Below are 23093 nucleotides of genomic sequence, written 5' to 3' on the forward strand. Positions count from 1 at the left end.
TGTGTGTGTGTGTATGAGAGATGTATGTGAGATAGAGAGAGAACGAGAGAGAGAGAGAGAGAGAGAGAGAGAAGAAAGCTAAAGAGACGAAGCTAGTGAAAGAGGAAAAAGATAAATATACGAAAAGAGAAAGACACTATACTACTCCGCATAGCGTTTTCCCTTTGACGCAGAAGGCATCGCAGTGTGACATCTTCGCATTGAAAAATGATATGAAACGAAAACGTTATATATGCTATATATGGACGAAATACGAAAAACGTATCGATCCATTAATCTTTCCTTTGAATAAAGTCGACGCGTTCCATTTAAACGCATATTTTAAATATGAAATATCTATGAATGGAAAAGGACAGTATAGTGACATATATATATATATCCAAAACGATTCGCTTGTTCTTTTAACTATCGAGATGATAATTGTTTTAATCTTAGGTAATATCTCTTATACCTCTATCGAAAATTTTCACGAGCTTTGTTCGAATGATAATAGTAAAAATGAATTACAGTTCGCCCGTGTAAAATTGTTACGTTCTTTTCTCATTACCTTTTTCTCGGTTCCCTTTTATAATCGTGGAAAAAAAAGAAAAGAACAAAAAGAAGAAAAAGAAAAAAGGAAAAAAGGTCGCGTATTAAGAAATAAAACTTTCATCGATTTAATATCACCACTATATTGCAGGCAATTTTCTTTTAGACAAAAAAAAGTGTACGCTTGAAATAAAATCCCTAATAATACCGCCAATAATAATAATAATAATAATGAGACTACTTGAATACGTAAAAACAGATTAAAAACGATAATATTTTTCAAGATACGATAGAGTACATTAAAATATTTTTACGCGACGTCTGATGATGGATGGAAATGTTACGTGCACGAGGACGCTTTACATATGTAATACGTCCCTTCCCGTTTCTGTAATACGTTCTTCTACATACATGAGAGATACGAGAAGCTCTTGTGCGAATCCATCGTGGATTAAATTTCGCGATGGCATAGGTATATATATACTAGCTTAGCCGTATGAAAATGAATTCGTAACATCGAATATCGGAATAGAATTTTCGTTTGTGAATAATAATCTTCCTGTCTGTATGTTTACCTTAACGTAGACATTCTCGCAATATTTGTCGTAAATTAAAAATAACTTTTTTTTTATGTTTCGAACTTCGTGATACGTGAATATATTTACAACTTGTTAAAAGTATGTAATATAAAACGAAAAAAAAAAAGAAAGAAAGAAAGAAAACCCGAAAAGAAAAGAAAAAACAATTATAAAAAAGATTTACATGAAATATCTTCAAGCTGCTAGCATTAATATATCTACTAACTTGTATATTTGACCATATTTCTGTATAAGTAGGTATGTATTTACTGAAAAAAAAAAAAAAAAATAGAAAACAAAAAGAAACAAAAAGAATAAAAGTTAAGAAAAAGAAAAAAAAGAAGATCATATGGAGAAGAGGTTAGAAGTCAATAAATGCTCGTACAATAGATACAATGAAGGAAAGACCTTTGTCGTTGGGGTTTGCCTCAGTAAAGGGCAAGTTCAAGTGCCCGAAGGGAAACGAGCCAGTCCATCCTCTAAAATGCTTTCGCCTCTCTCATGACACGCGATGTTTCGAAAGTCCGGAAAAGCCGCATACATACCGTCGAATCCCACAGGAAGGGAGCAACCATGTACACGTTTCCTCCATCCCTAACGCCTAAGGCTATCGTCATCCTTTTCGTTCCTTCCTTAGACCGGCCCATCAATAAGGATGCCCGAGGATAACTGATCTTTTCACTTCCTTACTCGAACAATCACGATCGAGTACAAACGATCCTTGTCGAATGTTTACATTTTTTTTTTAAATCCCAGGAATAATTATCTTAGATTAAACGCATATCATTGTTACGTAGAAAATGGATCCAAAGATTCGCCGAGAAGGAATTTCGGAATTAAAAATTATTATTCTATACTTCGAAGAAAAATATATGAATATATCTTAAATATATATATATATATGAATATATATATACATATATAGGTTGATTTGTTTCTTTTTTTTTTTTTAGTATATTAATTTTAACTACTGTTGAAAGTTAAGTAGCAATCAGTAATCATATATGTGTTGTCAGACATTTAAGTAGAATACAACTCTTCTATGCGAAAGAATTGTATGAGTCCAGACGTTTAAGTAGTACAGGTCAAACACACGAATGTACATAAGATTTTAACGAATCGATTTGCCTTTTTTTTAAAAAACACTTTTTTTCATATAAAACAATATAAAAAGAATAAGTTACGTATATTGTAATGATTGAAAATATTTGTACACTATAAATCACTATAGATATCGACATTACGATTGGATAATTTGTATACAGTAATATCCACATCCACTTTTCCCTAAAGATTCTATTGAAAGATTTGACAAGTCATATGGATTTCATTTGAAAAAAGTCATTTAGAAAAAGTCATTTTGATTTGAGGGGATTGCTCAGAACTGAGATAATATATTACACCAACTCCGGCTAATCTTTTTTTCTTTTTCGTGCGATCTCGTCGACGGGACGATCCATCATCGGTTGATAGTCTAATGAATGAACTTTTCCAGATGAAAAAGTATCACGTCAACGAATATCCAGATATTTCTGTTTTTGACGAATCATTTGACATTATATTATTAGAAATAATAAGTGAAGTATTGTAACGTACGTCGTTAAACGTAATCGGCTTTGTCGTTCTCTTCGAAAGCTCTTTTAAGCTTCAAAAGAGATACTTATCGACGAATCGTGCGGTGCATTTATCTTCTCAATGTCGCTTTCACGCCAGGAACATCGCCTAGATATATCTGGCAAATACATCCCATTATTCTTTAGTAATTGCAAGTGTCCGTCGGAACAACTCGGCAGATCGTACCTTAGCGATCCGGTTATTAAGACTTCTTTGTCGAGGATCGTAATGAAAAAGTGTAGGGGAAGAGAAAAAAAAAAAAAGAAAGGAAGAAGGAAAGGAACTTTGGTACGAAGAAAGAAGTAAGATAAACGATACAGTTAGTGATCAGTACCTAGAAACTTACAATTTTTCATTTCGATTCATCAACTATAAATAATATCAACTATTTTTTATCAATGATTTTTATTGCTTAAATATAACGAATGACGATCTAATAAAAATATCAAGATCGTTTTGAAAAATGAATTAAATGGCAAGGATTTATTAAACGGTAATATATTTGATTATTTTAACGTTAGTTACGTTAAAATAATCGTTAGAACAAGTGTAATATAGAATTGATGATGAACATGCAAGTATAGATAAAATATAGACAGAAATGATAACGGGATAAGCCAAGAATTGAAACAAATTGAACAAGTGAGTATTCGGAATATAATACACGTGTTCCGAGGGACGGTAAGACGTCGTAATTATTAATGTACCGTAGGAAACGTTCACCACAGAATTCCAACGTCAGCGTCCTTGCGGCACTGAAACTACGTCAATCAAGTGTCGGTTACGAGAGCGATAATAAAGTTATACTAAATTTAGACGTCGTTCGTGTATTCCACTGCCAAATTACGCCACGACATTGTCCATCTCCGATGGATAATTGACATTAAACAAAATTCCATTACCCTTTCCAAGATATGTACCAATAAATTTATAAACGTGACTTGTTCTTAAGTTTTAGAGCACTTTAATAGCCATATTTATTTTACTTTTCAAAAAGAAATTTACGTATCTTTGCTATACAAATTTAAGCTTCCACTACGTAAGTATATTTCTATGTACATAATGTGTTATATATATATATGTATATATATTTATATATATATATAAGTAGGTAGATGTATTTGTGCTCTTAGGCAATCCGAGAAACGAAATAAAAGATCCTAAAAGCGCAAATTTATTATTTCTAGTTTCTTCTTCGTTGCTGCGTAAAGCTGCTTTAAAATACTTTGGTGGGCTAATTAGTAAAGTACCGATGCTACGGACGGTTGTACATACCACCAACGGGATCTAATGGATACACGGAGCCCGATTTATGGCACCACTTGTATCCATTAGACTTAAAAGCAAATATAATTGCTTGTATAATCCATGGACACGTGAGTCAGGATCCTGGGATGAACTTTCGAGTTCGTTTGGTACAGCGAATAAGGTTGTTCATTGTTTAGATATTTTTTGGAGGATATGGTTACTGGTATATAACATTAATAAACATATAATAATAGTAATAAACGAATTTTATGATGTTCCGATCATCTGGATCGGAGATACAATGAAAATGAAGTATCAAAATATTTTTGGAAATTGAAAGGAGTCTAGAATTTCATCTAGCAAAAGAGAAGGACGGAGGAAGGGTCGAAGGATCCTACGAGATAACGCATAGACAGATTGAAGGTAAATAGATTCCATTCTAGATTCTATTCCAGAATAAGTGAAACAGCTGGCGATTATCAATTCTGTTATACTATCGTCTCTCTTTCTCTCTCTCTCACTATCAATAAACTCATTCGAATTCGCCTAACGATATCGAATAATAGATATTTGTATACAATGACAGGCTCAAAATTCGTCTATATGATTTTAATCGATAAATGGAGTACATGCATATATTATTATTTTATACTATTCAATTGTCGTAATCGTTTCATTTTCGATTTCTCAAATTATCCTATTACGTCTATAAATATCTAATCTCATTATTGTTCTTTTTTGATTTTTTCTTTATTTCTTTTTTTTCTCATATAAATTATTTTACTCTTCTGTCCCTCGAATAGAGATACTATGTTGAAGGAATGTAAGAATCGATTGAAAAAAGCAATGGATTTAAAGGAAAATCAATGAAATTCGAAACTGAAACAATTCGATGCTTAATCTACATAGAGTGTACATAGAATATGCAATGGCAACGACTTGGTCCATACCGATGCGTCTTATGGGAATTATCGCGACATAATTGCACGAACAGCAGCACGTTACGACTGTTCGGAGTATTCTCCCTTAGGAGACACAAAATAGCCATTATCGCAGTCAGAGTCGTTTATGTGAAACCATAGATCGTGGTCGTTGTTAGCGATCGCCGTTCGAGACCGACTTCCTCCTTCTCTATTCATTACCTCTCTCTCTCTCTCTCTCTACGTTAGTTAAAAATATTACAAATTTTTTTAATAACTACATTTGTCCGTCGAAAGGAAATACAAAGGCTAATCAAAAATTTTTCTACTTTTCAAACGTCTCACTTTACTAATAAATTTTTATAATTGTTAATCAAATAAGTAGTCAAAATTTCCATTTTAAATATATTCGTTGCAAATTATTGTAATTAATAATTATGACAACGTTATGTATTATATTTAATAATCTTTATTCTTTTCGTTGACAGAAATAAAGATATTATGGACACTATCTGTGCGAAAGCAGATTACGTAAAGTTTATAAATATAATGACGGAAAACGACTTTGACTCGTTTGTGAAATTAAAGCTTCTAGCGCTCCTTTGATGTTTTTTCCCCAACATTTTAAAATTCATTTATTGAAATTGAAGTTGCCCGAATGCGAGTTGAAATTAAATTCGTAATGTGGCTACATATGCATATCCACGTATTCCGTAGTCGTTTTAAATCGCCTTTCAAAGAATCAGTAGATATGTTTCGAAAGATATAATACGTCCTTTATTGTATTTAATAATGAAATAAAAAATGGGGGGTGGGGTGGGTGGGGGGGGGGGAAAGAAAAGAAAGAAAATTTAATTATTATTTCTTGCGTATTTTTCCATCCGATCGAGCATATAAAAACGTTGATCGTCTTTTTTGTTCTATGGTTGTTTCAAGAGACGCTAATCCAAGCTTTTTAAACGAACCACGGTGCATTTTCAAACGTTCAATTTTAAACCACGTTTCTGTGCGTGGAACGCTAACGTAAATTATTCTCAAATATCGATCGGATCAAATTGGGAAGAATATTAATGAAAATTTCATTTAAATTCATTGGACCTACCTCTATGTAAAAACGTGGAAAGAGATAAATATCAAATGGTTATTAACGTTAATCTCGCGAAAACGAATACTTTAATAATAATACAAATTGTTAAATTTATATTTTATTATACCTGCACATATCCTTTTACGAATTTATTAAATGTTCATTCGAAGTCAGTCATGTAATAAATTATTTTATAATCAACCATATTTCGTACATATACGATTCTCACGTTTAAAAAAATTCCACGTATATGTAATATTCTAAATAAGTTTAAAAAAAGAAAAAAAGGACCATTTAGAAGAAAGACCAATTAGAAGAAGTTGTTTAAGTCGTAAGAAAAAATTAACAACTTCCTTCATTTACAAATTAACGAATTAAGTCAAAAAGTAGTATCGCGACTCGTAATCCACGCTTTTGCTTCCATCACGGGAATTCTAAATTTCGTAAGGGAGACTTTTCTGGTGGCGAAATACGTTCTTTGCATCGAAATCGCACTAAATAAACCACACGATTTCGTGCCCGATTTTCCCCTGTGGCTCGAAAAATGAACGCGAAAATAAATTCGTTCGTTCGAGAAAACGTGCCTGCATTACCTTAAACCTATTAACATGCATGTGATTCGTCGTCGTTGGACTGCGTATATTATTGCGTTTAATGATTAGAACCAAAGATCCTCGTTGGATATATTCTTTATAATATTCTTTACGTGAAAATGATCAATCATCACGATGATATATAATTATGAGATTAGAGCCTGGGATATTACGTTAAACAAAAATATTTATTTGTTATACTTTATCATAGTTGATAATAATATATTAAAATTTCTGAAAGATAGAAAGAGAGAAGGGAGAGATATTTTTCTTCGACGAAAAAAAAGAACTAAGAGTAAGTAAACTATACATAGTGAGAAACACGAAGTGTCGTATAAGTCTTCGACAGAAACTTGCATCCTCTTTATTTCTTGTTCCCTTTTTTTTCTTCTTTCTTTTTTGCTGCCCTCTCCCCCTCTCTCCCACCCGATCGCTAAGTCGCATCGCCTAGGCGAGAAGAAAAGCGTAGGATTTTGAGGCTAAACCGAGTCCATGTTATTTAACACCCCTCGAACGAGAAAGTAGCTCGAAGCTTTTCTCGGGGGCTTAGTTTTGTGAGTGTTCGCGGAAATGCACTTCGGAGATAGAAAGGTAGTGAGTAGAAAAAGAAATAGAAAGAGTGAAAGAGAGAGAGAGAGAGAAAGAGAGAGAGAGAGAGAAATTTATGGGAGTGGATTGGCTCACGCCTATCTTCCGTCGGAACGGGAAAAATAATTTGCATATACATATTTTAGATTCAACGACCTCGCAGACGCCTCTTTTGCACGTAAAGTCGTTTCACCCCCATGAGTAACGTATTCCAACTCATTTTCAGTACTTCTTCTCTATCCTCTTTTTCACTTTCATCATCTTTGCATTTCGTCTCAATCGAAGCATATCATACGCATATATACGTACAAAGGGAATTCGAATCTATTGTGATTTACGGATATTACTTAACTTAATATTTTAACAAGCTCCTTCCATGCCGTTTGCCTTTTATCGATTTCTTAATCTTCCCTTTATTTCAAAGTTTTACCTAACTAACGATTTTCCACGAACGTTAACACGAAAAGTTTACAGAGTCACGATTTCATGGTCTATTCGAAGAACGTGTCGCTCGCAGATGCAATACAGCTCGAAATTCTATTACGATTTCTATATCCAAGTGGGAACCAATAATCGTACTCTTGCGTGGAACTTCTTTTTTTTTCTTTACAGTTTAACATTTTTAACCATTCGATCGAATGTATATATATATATATATATTCTTTTACCGTCGGTTTTCTTAAACTAAAGGTAAAACGAGATAAAAGAAAATAAAACAAATGCAAAAGATATTTTCAGCACGTATCGTAAATTATAAATTATGACGAGCTTGACGCGATAAAGATAATGAAAGAAAATGAGTACTTACGTGTAGTAGCACGTGATGACAACATATTTAATGAATTTATGTGATGAATATGTTAAAAAAAAAAAAAAAAAAAAAAAAACAAAAAAGAAAAAGAGAGAGAAAAAAGCCCGTTTCGTTTTTAATCTCCCAATCGATATTATCATCGGTATCATTATAAAATCAAATTATTGTTGCATTTTTTAAAATGAAAAATCACGTCGATATATCGTTACGAAACGTTGCAAGACATGAAAGACGAATGGATGGCGCAGAGTTCTTTGAGAGGGATAAAATATTCGGTTGATTTTAGTATGCTTACAAAAGGGAAGTGGCGGTTTTTCTTTCGGCGACAAAAGAGTGAGACGAGATCGTCCTCTTTGCATATGCATCGTCATGCACTTCTACCGCTCTCTTTTTTCTTTACACGTGCGCGAACACACGTATATACGGAGCTACTAACACAACCAGTTTGATATCAAAGCACTCTTTCAGACGTTATTGCTTCGCGAGATAAGACGTTCGTGTAGAAAAAGTCGGTCCCATGTTACAAAACACAAAATGCTTTTCTTTTAAATGACGTCGCCCGTGAAGATCCCATGCCATTTTATTAGAAAATTTATGAACTTCTCTTTTAACCTTTCTTTAGTTCTTATTTCCCTTTTCCTGTTTTTTTTTTTTTTTTTTTTTTTTTTTTTTGTAATTTTCGTTTATTCCGTTTCTATTTTTTCTTTTCTCTTTTTTTTTTCTTTCCTTCTTTTTTCTTATTATTTCTACATTCGTTGCTCTTTCTTCTTCATATACGGCGAACATTAAACAATATTTAATTTCATTCATCGATTTTACAATCCATTGAAATTTTCATGTGTTTCGAAATATTTGATATATGAAGCACAAGGAATATTCAATAAACGACAACGAAAATCACATTGGTTTGCATATATAGCCACGTACCATTAATATGTACGTACATACTGTACATATATATACCTATGTATAAGCAATGTTTATCAATTGTTTCGTGGATTTTCACGAGTTCAAGTACATGGGTATAACATTATTTAAAACCCTTATCGTTAGTATTATTAGTTCGGAATGTTTATAAAGAAGAAAGAGAAAAAAAAAGAGGAAAAAAAATGACTGGCTTATCATTTAGTAATAAAAAAGGAAGTAAATGAGAAAAAGAAATAATTATTTATTTCTGTCAGTCGTTTTCTTTTTCTTTTTTTTTTTTTTCCTTTTAATATCACAATCGAGTTGAACTAATTCGAGCTGTACACTCGCACATATCGATTTTTCGGTTGGCACTTTTAATCGAAGCTGGGCTACGGCGTTCGTATTGACGCGTATTCACAGCCGACATCGCGATTAACGATAATACTTTTAACGCGAATGAGAGATTTATCGGAGTGCGAGCAATACATTTTGAATCACGTTAATGAATCGAACTGAACGGTGAACGGTTTCAATCGATTCATTGCTCACGTTTGTCGATGACGAGTAGGAAAGGCCATGAGAACGAGAGACTCGCAACATCCGCAACATTAACGATCGATCCAAACCTTCCTTCTGTTCCCTTCGCTACATATATCTACTTAACTATGTAGGACTAGAACGATGCTTCTCTCTCTCCGAAACTTTAAGCTCCGCTTATGGCGTCGATCAGCCAATCAAGAAACCGGATTTAGAACTTAAATCCTACTTAAAATTTAACTTAGAAAATTCTAAAGAAGAAAGAGAGATAAAAGAAAGTGTTAGATAAAGAGGCTTTTCTAACGAATTACAATTGGTAAAGCCGATAATAACGACAAGTGTCTATCAGAAAATTCAAAGAATTTCGAATGAGAGAAAGAGAAAAAGAGAGGGAGAGAGACTAAGGTATAAAGAGTGAGAGAGAGAGAGAGAGAGAGAGAGAGAGGGAGAGAGAAATGGATAGAAAAGCTCGGATTTGATTTTAATTTAATTAAAAATTCATGGAGCCCTCATTACTCGTAGCCCATTAAGCTCAGTTCAAACTCGTTAAACGTACGGCATGAGCGTTGTTAAGGAAATACATTTAAAAAGGAAGACACATCCAATTTGGCAAAAGAAACTTGTATATCTTTTGACGAAAGTATCTTGACATTTTGCACTCTGATTTTCAATATAACTTCGGACAGAAATTTTCCCCCGAAAATTAAGTAAAGACCAGCAGCATGGTTACCAACCACCACTATTATTAACAAACATTTGGACTTTTCGACTCTATACAAGATATATGCGAAACGTTGTACTAAATTAAAGGTCGTTTGTTTTAAGTATTACGAGAGGGAGAGAGGGAGGTCAAGGATATATTACCTTCTTCGTGCTACATCAAACACGATAACAAACTCTCGACCATCGTGTGTTCTAAACAGATGCCCCATATATATATATATATATATATATATATATATATACATATATGTATGTATACCTTTTCCTTTCAATCCAATAGTTTAAGCCGCAATGTTCTAATATAAATCAATTTCTACATTTCAAATCTGCTATAACCGAGGTTAGATTGAAAATAAAAAAAAAAAGCAATCAAATGTACAATAAAAAGAGAAAATATAATCGATCGAGCGTTTTTCGAATATACCTAACATTCCCATGTAAAGGAATCTGGTATATGTATGTAATACATATTGTAATATGAAAATATTGTTTCGTGCGTTTAAGAATTTTTTTCTTCCTTACGACAGGGCATATCGTTTAAGGATAATTCTGACGTAAGCCTTTTAGCAGGACAACGTTCACGCGACATATCCGTCGTTTATCGAGCTTCTCAAATTTCCTTTGGTAAGCTTTGGTGTGACTAAAGATTGATGGACGGTCTCATAGGTAAATAGATAGATAGTGAGTAAATATATAGAGACGCACACGTTAGACGGCTAGTTAATTACATGCTTAAGCTCCGATCACGTAAGCTGTATAATATGAGCCACAAAGATTAAATGTATACTAAAGATATGTTTACAACTGAAATTATAATATAGACGTTAGATTATTAACGATACTATGATTCAAATGGCTATACCATAATTTATTGAAATACAAACAGTTTATCAATAATTCATTTCTGAATGGATATGTATGAATGATATTGTTAATTTGAAGATTAGAAATTATTTTGAAAGAATCGATGATGAAAAATTAAAAAAAAAAAAAAAAAAAAGAAAAAAAAAAGAAGAAATAAGTAGTTATACATCGAACCATCCATGTGAGATTCTACTTTATCTTTCCTCATGTTCCTAGCAAAAGAGTTTTAAATCCACATTTATTGCACTCCCGTTATCGGTCGGCGTAAAGCCTTCCAAAGGAAAAGTATATCTTTTGATTTATGTACTAGCGCGTTCTCTTTCGGTGATGCAGCGGCAGCGGCAGCGGTAGCGGCAGCAGCAGCATCAGTAGCAATAGTGTTGGTCGAAAGAGATGGGGATGGGGATAGGACCGATAATGGGGACGCGTAATGGTGGAAAGATTCGTTCGTTCGGTGGTATTATCTCCGTTCGGGCAAGCCACGAACAAAAATTCGTCGTATAAAGAGAAAGAGAAAGAAGGAAACGAATTGAAAATGAAAAAGGAAAGGACAGACAAAACGTAAAATGAGGCACAGACAAAAAGGAGTAACAAACAGAGCAAAAGGAAGATAACGAGAGCGAGAGAAGCAAAAAAAAAAAAAAAAAAAGAAAAAAAGAAAAAAAAACGAAAAAGAAAAATCTTCTATTCAAACTCAAACGAGAATCAATCAGCCATCGCTATTGTTTTTAAACTGATTATATTAATGAATAAGTTGATGATCATCGTACAAAATTATTATATCGTTTTTCTCATTGAATTCTAAAATCCATCGACAGACGCACAAACGTATTTTTCATTGAAACTTCGTCTTTCCTTTTTTCCTTTTTTCTTCGTTAAATCTACACTTTCACTAGCACGAATATATTTCAACTAATGTAAAAAGAATTTCACTTATCAACGAATCGTATATCGAGTCGATAGAATCCAAAAACAATGCTATCACACATATACACGTAGTACATATCTATAATGACAACACATCGATTTCTGTTGTTTCAGGAAGCGAATAATATAAATAATTACGCTTTAATTAATAGCCTCCGGCGATCGACATAGCTAATTCACAGAGACTCGCTCCCATTTAACTTCGTAATAATTTGCTTGTACAAACGACACGCTAACTACGCGCCCGAATTATTGTCAACGTTTATATTCTCTGACTGCTATATCTACAGTCGTTCAAATAAAATACAATTGTGGCGATAGTACGCATCGTTCGTATTGTCGGATACTGCAATGTTATTAAATAATAGGGAATTAGTAACCGTTGTATATACAGATATCAATTTTATAAATACTTATTTTTACATGGCTAATAAATTGAATGATTGATTTAGATTAAAATAATATTTTGCCGTGACTAAATATGATATTTAATATCATCTTGTACGATTCGAGAATCAGAATTAATAATTCATTTTGATCAAATAATTATTTTAATAAAAATATTTCGTAAATTCTTAAGGTGAAAAAAAAAATCCGATATTTATCTTCGAAGCTTGCAATTCGTGTTCTCGGTCCTAGCTATGTCTGGGCCTGATTCAAAATCAAACAGGCCGATGCAACACGGTGATGCGACATCGAGCTTCGACTTCTTGATTAACCGATCTCTCTCTCTCTCTCTCTCTCTCTCTCTCTCCCTGTCTCTCTCTCCCTCTGTGACCCGAAGTTCCGATACTTTGTGCATTGACCCACGGCCGAACGAGCGATGTTCCAATTTAGCCGTGTTCTCCTTTACCTCTGATAGCTTTCCGATCGCGATACGCAACTCCGATAGACGGTTCATGTCAGCCAACATACGTCTTCGAAATCATTATTGATCTTTTTCTCGATTATTCTACCTGAAGCAATTATAGATATTCGATAAGCAATACCATAAAAATATCTATGAGATTATAATCAACGATATATTTTATTAATTTTTATATCAAAGATTCGATCTCGTTATAATAAAATTCTTTTGTTTTTTCAACAAAAGACTTACGTTTCTTTAAAACAATCATCCATTATAAACGAAGAACATTATAATTGAATTTATATCATCCGAATGTGAAGTAAATTACCTATTTTACGAAGGAAGGCTCGCAAAAAGTATGTGTACGTCTGGCACGTGACAAATTGCTACTTGGAACCCTACAACCTTATGTTTGGGCGGAGGTAAGGTTAGAAAAAAAAAAAAAAAAGAAAAGAGAAAAAAGGAAGAAAGAAAATTCCAACGCTTGATCGATACGCCTCCGCCCTCTCTCCTCTCTCTCTCTCCTTTTCCGTATCCTGCACGTGGCATTAAAAGCAGAGTTAACGGGTGGCGGTTGGAACCACGTTTTGTACAATGCACAAAATTGCGTGTGCCATTGGTTAAAGGACCGTTTCAAGAGCAGAGAAAGGGATGAATGGTAGGGCGGAGTTATATAGGGGGAAGGGAGAGGAACACTGGTCACGCACGTAGCATCGCTCTTTCGATTGTTCTGCACAGGAAACAGACTGCGTTTCCGTCACCTGTCCTTCCCACCTCGTCCCTTTCCTCACATGTCTTTCCCCTCGATTTTCTGACCTTTATTCCTTGCTTTTCTATTTTATTTTAACGTGACACCTGAACACCGACACGGTCAAAGGATCACCCGTATGCACGTTACGGTCAGCTAGTGACTCAACTGTCCCTTTTTATAACTACCCACATGGAACAGAGCATGTAATCTAAATAGGTATGTGTACGTATATATATATATGTGTGTGTGTGTGTGTGTTATCTTTGACATGTAAAAATTATTATTTTATTTGTATATATTTGTATTTACTTATATTTCAATGTATGTATGTATATATATATATAAATTATCGAAATTATTGAATATGCCATTACAATTCTGCGGTTACGATTCGAGATACATACTTTTATAAGAATCCTTATTACGTTTTCCCTTCGTTTCGTAAATATTATAAACTCACTTTGCACAAACGTTCCTTTTTCGAAGGAATAAAATACGATACGAAAGCTTATTTAAAAATCCTACCATGGGTCCGCCAAATCGACCTAGTTTCAAGGTTTAAGGTTCATTGAAGAATCGTATTTACAAAGTACCGCATTCGAATTTTCCTTGAGCCTTTATTCGCCCTTTTCTCTCGTTCGTTTCGACGTCGCACGATATTCGCTTGCCGCAACGCGATCGTTATACTTCGCAAAACCGTCCTAATTAAGTTTCGAAAGTCGGGAACCTATTGTTTCTTCGACCTAAGCGCGACGTCCCAATTTACGTTTTCAGTTTGTAATTTAAGCCGATAAGAAGACTCGGGATCATTAGCGTGGCGGTTTCTTTGCTTAACATTTCCATACGCAAAAGTCGACCGACTTTTTCTCGTTTCTTTAAATTCATTCCAACACAGATCTCCTCCGTTCCCTCTTACGGTTAGAAATTCATCCCTATTCTTTTCTAGTTAACTTTCAACTTCTTTATTTACACGACAATCTCATTTGCTTCTCGACACGATCGACAACTATGTGCCGTTCTTGCTCTAGTAAAAATGCAAATTTGAGATTTTATTAGGGTATCTTTCTTTTTTCTTTTTTTTTTTTTTTTTTTTTTTTGTTGAAAATCTATTATTTGTACGAGAAAGGAATAAAGTCGAATATACTTTCTATCTCACTCTATTTCGAATTTTTATAATTTTGCAACAATTAAAAATAGTCATATATATATATATATATACACACCTATAGGGATATCACATAGATCGTTCCATAAATCACAGTTTAACTCGCTTGCAAGTAATTGCAAAATTTCATCCCCTAAATATTCAGAAAATAAATCTGATTGCAAGAAAATACGTATTTTCTTTATGGAGTAGAGGAAGAAAAAAGGAAAAGAAATAAAGGAAAAGAAACAAAGGAAAAGAAACAAAGGAAAAGCAAGATCCTCGTCTTCGATGCCCGTAAATGATAAAATTTATGTTGGTACGAGGATAGATTTATAAGTCTAGGATCAGATACGATAACGTGTGGTTATCACGACGACATAAAATCGTACGATGGACGTTTACGTTCCGTCGACTTTTCCCGTAAAATAATTACACATTGGTGAAAATTTAATACATGCGAAAAGTTAATTTTTAATTCGAGAAGAAAAATGCTTAAATTTATGCGTGTCTCTAATCCTAATTTATGACTATAATTTTTTTTTTTTTTTTTTTTTATTTCTGATATTAGATCGTGCAATATTTCTCCAATTTGCATTCTACGTTAACTCGTAGCGAGCTGACCTCTTTAAAAAGCGACAAAGTTGCAAAATTAAAAATTTATCGAATTCCAAAAATGCCTGACTAACTTTGCATCTTTACGATATCCACATATGGTGTTAAATGAATGCTCAAATGTCCTTTGCCTCTAATCTTCTTTTTTTTCGCGTCAAAACAAAAAAAAAAAGAAAAGTTTGGTTGACCTTTAAGCGAAGTACCTTTGTACTACCACGAATGAGTAGCAATAGCATTTCTAAAAGTTTTTAACACTTTGCATTGAACGATACGTCGAACAATATTAATACGATGCAAAGGCTAAAAGGTCAATCTCGCTTGCACCGATTGAAAACAATGATAATGAAAAGTTTAATAACCGTAGCTGATGCAAAATCGCCAGAGATGAAGAAAATCACGAATGTTATGTGATGCACATATAATGATATAATCGAGATTATCACAGTTAAAAAACTTTTCGTGGACTTACAGTCGCCGAACCAAAGATAATGCGATTGAACTTATTTCCTGGTGGTTTTAGCGTACCCACTTTCATGATACTAATTAAAACAAAAAAGTAAACGAAGTTATATATTATTTGGTAAAAGACAAATAAAAAAGTTTCCACTTCTTTTCGACGTTAATCGACTAAATAATTTCATTTGTAAGCTTATTACTCGTAACTCGTAATAATCTGGTCAATAAATACCATTCATACGAAAACTTCATTAATTATTTCAATAAAGCTTCTTTATTGAGAAACAATTACGATATTCTCGATTACGATTCCGTGTGGTAAAAAGTATAAGTTGGTGAAACTCTATTGAATAGAAGAAAAAGAAAGAAAAAGATAAAAAAAAAAAAGAAAAAAAAAAAAAAAGAAAAAAAAGAAAAATAACAAAAAATAAAAAGAGAAAGAAGAATAATATTGAGTTTGCCATATACTATTATATTTTGTTCGCATTTGATTGCATTAATCGCCATTACGAAAACAAATCAAATACGTCGGTACGAATGAAATATAGACGAAACGCGTAATGACAAAACTTCGAATGCATTCGAGGCTGGAAATTAATTGTTAGGAATAATCGTCCATTGCTCCACCACTTCGAATCACATCGAATGGTACAATTTTACTCATGGAAACGACCGAATTAATTTTACCGAGTTGTTTCAACGTTGTTCTACGATGAAAATCGTCTTCTCGCGAATAATGCGTAAGCACGAATTACGACTCTACGTGAATTCCTTTGACGTCATAGAATTCGTTAGAGTGGATGATTTAATCACCGTAAGTACTTCTACGACTGGATAAGTTTCCTTTTAATGAAAATCCTAAGGATCACTCAAACGACTACGATCATTTTCAAAGTTTTAATCTCGAATCATCTTAAAAGTGGAAAAACTTCATTCATTTCGAAACGAATGTATTTTGTAATTAAATCGGAAAAATCAAAGAAATGGAAAATCAATGAGCCAAAAATTCATAATCCATACAAATTTATTCTACGTCGAAAACGATTTTATAATTTAGAAATAATATTTTTAAAACGTATTTCTTCTTGCGGATAAATCATTTTCTCGGAGGGCCTATTTTAAAGCGTTACTTCGTCAAACGTGATTCGCAATATCGATGATACTTTCGTTCGACTTCCTAGCTTCAGGAAACAATGATGACTTTTAAAGCTTTCTTCTCCTTCGAGAGTACGAGAACGCGTCGAGAAACAAACAATGCGTTTCATCGTATCGATTATTTAACTTATGAAATATAACTTTGATATAAAATAAAATTTATTACGATTATAAATTTTAATTAATCATTAGCTTTCTTACTTTTTCTGCTAAACGAAGCGAAAAGTCGTAATGGAATAAAATGCATCGCTGATATTTATACACGTTTAACTGCGGAAAAGGAAAAGAATGAATAAGAGAGAGAGAGAGAGAGAGAGAGAGAGAGAGAGGGTGGTAGAAAGAAAGACAGAATCATTATTAATTACCATTATTCTTACGAGATTGTATTTTCTGTAATAGGCTCCATGGCTTTCCAAGTATTTGCTCAGTTACGTGAATATTCGCGGTGTAGTATGGTGGTTTCGTAAATACCTGATACTTCGTAAAGTATTGAAATAGTTCGGGGATTCTCGAAGCTTTCGGCTTCTTCTTGATCTTCCAGGGAAATAAACCAGATTAAGAAAAAAAAGAAAAAAAAATTATATATACACACATCTATCTTTTACCCAAAAATATGCAGTATTATATTCTTATCGTCGATATAAAAAAAAAATTATTATCTCTTTTAAATAATAAGAAGGTATTAACACCCTTTTGAATGCAGGAAATCAGAAATTCAAAATGAGATGATAAATATCCTCGAGTAAAATCTAATTGTAATTGTAATAGTACTATTAAATTGAAGTACGCAATAGCGTGACCTTACGAACTCAAGTCAATCGTCTTTGTTCTGATGATATTCGTTCGAACCGCTAAGCATTCCTTGAATCGACCTCGAGCGATTCTTCGAAGGTACGTCGTAAAGATACGAAAGGGAACACGCTCGTTTCTCTCCCGTCGAGCATGGGTTTACATCGGTACGATCGGAGACGATTGGATCGAAGACGACTTTCTACTTCCCTCTCTCTCTCTCTCTCTCTCTCTCTCTCTCTCTCTCTCTCTCTCTCTCTCTCTCTCTTTGTTTCTATCTATTTCTATCTCTCTATCTCGTTTTATTGCGAATACCATCGAACGGCTTAACGAAACGGTGGAAGACGAAAACGAAACTCTACGAGCTAGTTTTAAAGGGAAAAAAGGGCCAAAGGAAGAGAAGATACAGTTTTCGTTTTGTGGTCAAAAGAAAATTCGAGGGATACTTCGATTCGACCTTCGAAGCCGCAGCCGCGTCCAAACTTTTCCGTCGAAGTACGAGGCTTTGAGGCTTGATACAAGAAAAAAAAAAGAAAGAAAGCAAAAAAAGGAAGAAAGAAAAATAAAAAGAAAGAAAGAAAGAAAAAAAAAGGAAACATGAAAAAGGGGGAATGGAAAAGAAGAGGGTTAAAACTTGTATCAAAACCGTGAATCGAATGTTTATCGAGTATAACAGTGGTAAAAACGAAAAAATTCTCTGCTTCTCTCTTCTTTTCTCTTATCCCATTACTTTTATCATCCCTCCCTTCCACCGTTCTTTTCTTTCTTTTCCATTCTTTGTTTTTTCTTCTTTCTATTTGAATCAACACGGTCGAGCATTTATGTAAGTTCGACGTAGTTGCGCGTAGTAAAAAGTTTTATTACTCGATGCTGTGGATTTAATGGGCATGTTGAGAGGGTGGTACTCCCACGTTCGAAATAAGAGATTTAAACTAACTTTAAGCTATTTCAGAATTAAATTTATATGCCCCGAATACGTGTCCTTAAGTCTTTCCTTTTGTAAACAGTGTTAAATGTTCCAATGGAAAAATCGACAAACTTTTTTTACTATCAGCCGCCTACGATTAACATCATGATAAACGCATATAGTATTAAATTTATACGGGATTCCAAAAGAAAATAAAAGTGTTGTACATGGAAGTCCGCATGTTCAAAACAGGAAAGAAACGTGCAACGAACCGTATTAAAATCGTTTGATATCGTGTCACTTAACGGTGAACGTACTCGAAATCAAATGAAAATATTTTTCTGCCGGTATCTATCAAAGAAAGAAAAATATGACAAAATATTTCAAACGTAATGAAGTATATATACATATATATATATATATATATAAAAAAAGAAAAACAAACAAAACAAATTTAATACCGAATTAAATAATTAAATATTTATAGGGAAATTTGTAAAAGTAAGTGGGAGTAAACGTTTCACGTAAGTCAACAATAATAAACACAACCATAAATATTGTCAAAGTGTTTCATAATTCATTAACGCGTGGTATAGTACGAGTATAATGACCTTTCAAATCGTAATTTACATGAGTTGCATTCGAAAGCAACTTTATTATTGAAGGGCAATGTAATGAAAAGACGATAATGAAAAATATAATGGTGAAAAAATAGTCGTGATTCTTTCTATGATTTGTCCTAATTAATGATAGAAAAGAGGGAGAGAGAGAGAGAGAGAGAGAGAGAGAGAGGGAGAGAGAAAAGAACAAAAAAAGTATTCCATATAGTGAAATTCACACGTCTTTCTAAATTATCGTCAAACGAAGCGATAGAAAAAAATGTTATTTCGGTGAATGCCGATCTTCCGTATCGCTTCTTGAATAAGGAATAGTGGACAGATATATCTCGGAAAGTTCCTCTCGCGAGGCTCCGTGTCCGTCGTTTAATTGCCCGAGCTAGATCGTGCCCGTCACCGTCGTGCCAGAACCATTAATTTCATTTAATCGACCGCCCTCTTTACTGCTTTCCGCGCTATTCAGAGATCGAGAGAGAAAGGGGGAGAGAGAAAAAGAGAATAAAGAAAAGGATAAAAAAAGAGAGAAAAAAAGAGAAAGAGAGAATAAAGAAAAAAATAGAAAAAGAGAGAGAGAGAGAGAGAGACAAAGATGAAGCTGTAGGTAAACCAATCTTGGTAGAGGTCCATCCTTTCACGCGCGATCACAACCGATTACGTAGAAGAAAATGTTCGAGAGAGAGAAACGGAGAAAGAGAGAAAAAGAGAGAGAGAGAGAGAGAGAGAGGGACAAGACTTTTAAAGGACACCCAACTTCCCCTTATCTTCTATATACATTTTGAAAAGAAAAAGAAAGAAAAAAAAGAAGAGAAAGAAAAATGTCTATAAAGAAAGATTTTTAGAAGAAAAAAAGGAGGGTACGACGGCCAGCAAGTAAAATATTGTAATATCTTTTCTCGTTGGAAAAGTTCAACCTGAGAGAAAAATCCTGACGAGAATTCAGAAACTCGATCCTTTTCAATATTTTTCTACGTTCGTACACTTTTTTTCTTTTCTCTTTTTCATTATTCTTTTATTTTTTTATTTTTTTTATTTTTCTATTTCTTTTTTTTTTTTTTTTTTCTATCAAAGAAAACAATCGTTCCACTGTCTTCCTCAACGAGTATGATGAGAGTTACGTAGTTCATATAACAACGTAGTCCAGCATCGAGTGATGACGTCACCGTCGAAACGAATTCGATTATCCCGTTACTCGATCGTATTCGAGAAGCACTTGTGATGTGAAAGGACGAATAGTCCTTATAGTCCTCGAAATTCCTGTGTTCGTGGCGTCTCCTTTGAAGTGGCCGAGGAAGAAACTCTCTTTCGCAAAACGATCCTCACTCAATATATATACTATATATATATATATACATATATACATATATATATGTATATATATATATATCAATATATATATATATAAATACATATAAATATATATGTATATATATACACGCGTATATGCACCGAAACCACCACGGAAAATAAAACACATGCACAAACAGAGGCACACGTACGCGCACGTACACACTTACCCCTCGCAAGTAACATCACAATCTCGATCCATTCTTCTCCATGATCCTTCTTCTCCTCCTCCCCCTCCTTCTACTCCTCTTCACTTCCTCCTCTTTCTCTCTCTCTCTCTCTCTCTCTCTTTCTCTCTTCGTACAGCTCCCTCTTTATCCTCTCTCGAAACCACCTTCGATGAATTACTGTACTTTCGAATCGATCACTCTATCCTTTCACGATCTTCGAAGAAGAGAACTCTCTTATCATCACTTTCTTACAAAAAGACACGCGAAAACACGAAATAAGAAAAAGAAAATGTCCCGCGCGACTGCGACTCTCGATCACACGCGTTCTACTGAACTCTCGCGAACTTACAATCCTCCCCACCACCCGAACCCTTACTCGCTCTCTCTCTCTCTCTCTCTTTCTCTCTCTCTTTCTCTCTTCCTATCTCGATTCCCCTTCTACAACTCGATTCTCTGTCTCTCTTTCTCTAAATGTCTTGCTCCTACGACCCTCACCCTACGACTAGGACGAATCAAGCGGGTAAGAACTCCGGGATGTATATGGAAAGAGGGTTGCGTCTGGACTTGAATGATATTTTCGAGGGGTGTGTATTTCGTTTCTTCGATTGTCGACTGGAAAAAAAACGGCGCATGCATAAAAGGTTGCTTCACGATGGAATAGGAACGAAAACGAAAGAAAAGGAAATGAACAACAAGAAGAGGGGAAGAAAAAAGGAAGAAAGGAGAAAAGAAGATATGAAATGGAGAGGGTGAAAACGTGGGGAGCGCGCGCGCGCATTCACACGCACTGCTTTTAGAGGGGCGAAGGGGTGGAAAGAGCAAAATAGAAAGAGAGAGAGAGAGAGAGAGAGATAAATAGATAGATAGATAGATACTGAAAATAGAGCTCTATATCGCGAAGACGAGGGAAATCCCGAGCTCAGCGTCCGCGTAGCGACTGGCGCCTGACACCTCCACCCTTCCGACAACAGCCCAACCCTGCCGTCGCGGCGACGGCGGCGACGGCGTGCGCGCCGCGAGCCAAAAGTGGAAGGGTGCCGAGCGACGAGTGGGGCGCCACCGGGCGCCAACCCCTACTCCTCAACCTTTTCCTCAACCCTCCTTCGCCTATCCCAAAGCGCACGCGCTCGGTCCTAGATTTCGTCTCGCCTCCTGATTTTTCCTAATAAAAACGTTTGTCTCGGTGAGTGGCCTGCCAGCCGTAGTACCTACGGTATATAACTAAAGTACATGTACCTTTCCCTTTTTGTTTACTTTTATTTTGTTTTCTTTTCTTTTTTGTTTTGACTTGACTCGCTTTGCTTTCATTTTTATTTTCTTTTGCTTTCCTTTTTTTCGAACTCAGAAAGGATGTTTTATTTCTCTTTTGACTGAGTCCCGATTCGTTACAATCACCTATCTCTTTTTATTTTTCTTCTTTCTTTTATTTTTTTTTTTTTTTTTCAAACTACTGTGTATCACTATTCTCTCGTAAGAAATTGAAGAAAAAGAATGAGAAGAATGAACCATTTCCATCTGATTAATAGAAGATCCCTGGAACGTCTGAAAAAAGAAAGAAATTTATTTGATGTAATCGTTCGATGCACGTAATTATTGAAATAATATGTATCCAACGAAATGATATATCTAATACATTCGATAGCCCGTTTAAATAGCTATACCTTTTGGAAATTGAAAATTTGCTATAGTTTTTATTAGAAATTTCTTACTTAAAAGAGTAATCTTTTTCAAATAGAATGACTTCGATGTTCTTTAACCAAAACGAATCGACGGGTGAAAATTTCGTCGCTACGAGTCCGTGCAAACGCGGAGAAAAAAAAAAGAGATTTGCAAATGGATTTGAAGCTGGAAACCTGTGAAATATGTTTTCCGACGAAAGCTTACGGACTATAAAATGTACGATGGTGGTACGAGGAAAAGGGAAAGGGAGAAAAAGAAATAGAGAAAAATAAAAAGAGTAAGAGTGTGAGCAAGAGAAAGAGAGAGAGAGAGAGAGAGAGAGCAATCGTGTAAAAGTGAACTACGAAATGTCGTAGTTCGAAAGTTATTATTAGAGAGCTTGTCGTACTTTGATGAACGAAAGGAGCACATAGAAAATAGGCGTGGTAATTGGAAACGACGAGACCGCAGATTCACCTTCGCCTAGTTTTTGTCGACGGATCTATCCTTATTAAAATTCAGAATACTCGGACTGTTGCCAAATAGCGAAAATAGGATAGAAATATGCCGGAAATTTTCTCTCTCTCTCTTTCTCTATAACGAAAAAGAACCTGTTTAAGACAACGTTACCCTTGCTACGAATATTATAAGATAATCAATTTGTACATTTCATTTGTTGTTTAATCGCTCTTAAAATAAATCGTATTAT

At 34.4% G+C, this 23093-nt stretch overlaps 1 protein-coding gene across 4 annotated transcripts in view; it reads right to left on the reverse strand.

The window, feature by feature from the left end:
* LOC124954217 (leucine-rich repeat-containing protein 24-like) overlaps positions 1 to 23093 on the reverse strand; it is a 152841-nt gene that overhangs the window by 111025 nt on the left and 18723 nt on the right. For all 4 annotated transcript variants that reach the window (XM_047506783.1, XM_047506781.1, XM_047506782.1 and 1 more), the window contains exon 2: positions 20726 to 22267. The gene's annotated coding sequence lies outside the window, so the exon portion shown is untranslated. The remainder of the gene's footprint in view (positions 1 to 20725; positions 22268 to 23093) is intronic.

This window comes from Vespa velutina, chromosome 14, assembly GCF_912470025.1.
Source record: "Vespa velutina chromosome 14, iVesVel2.1, whole genome shotgun sequence".
Classification (NCBI taxonomy): Eukaryota; Metazoa; Arthropoda; class Insecta; order Hymenoptera; family Vespidae; genus Vespa; species Vespa velutina.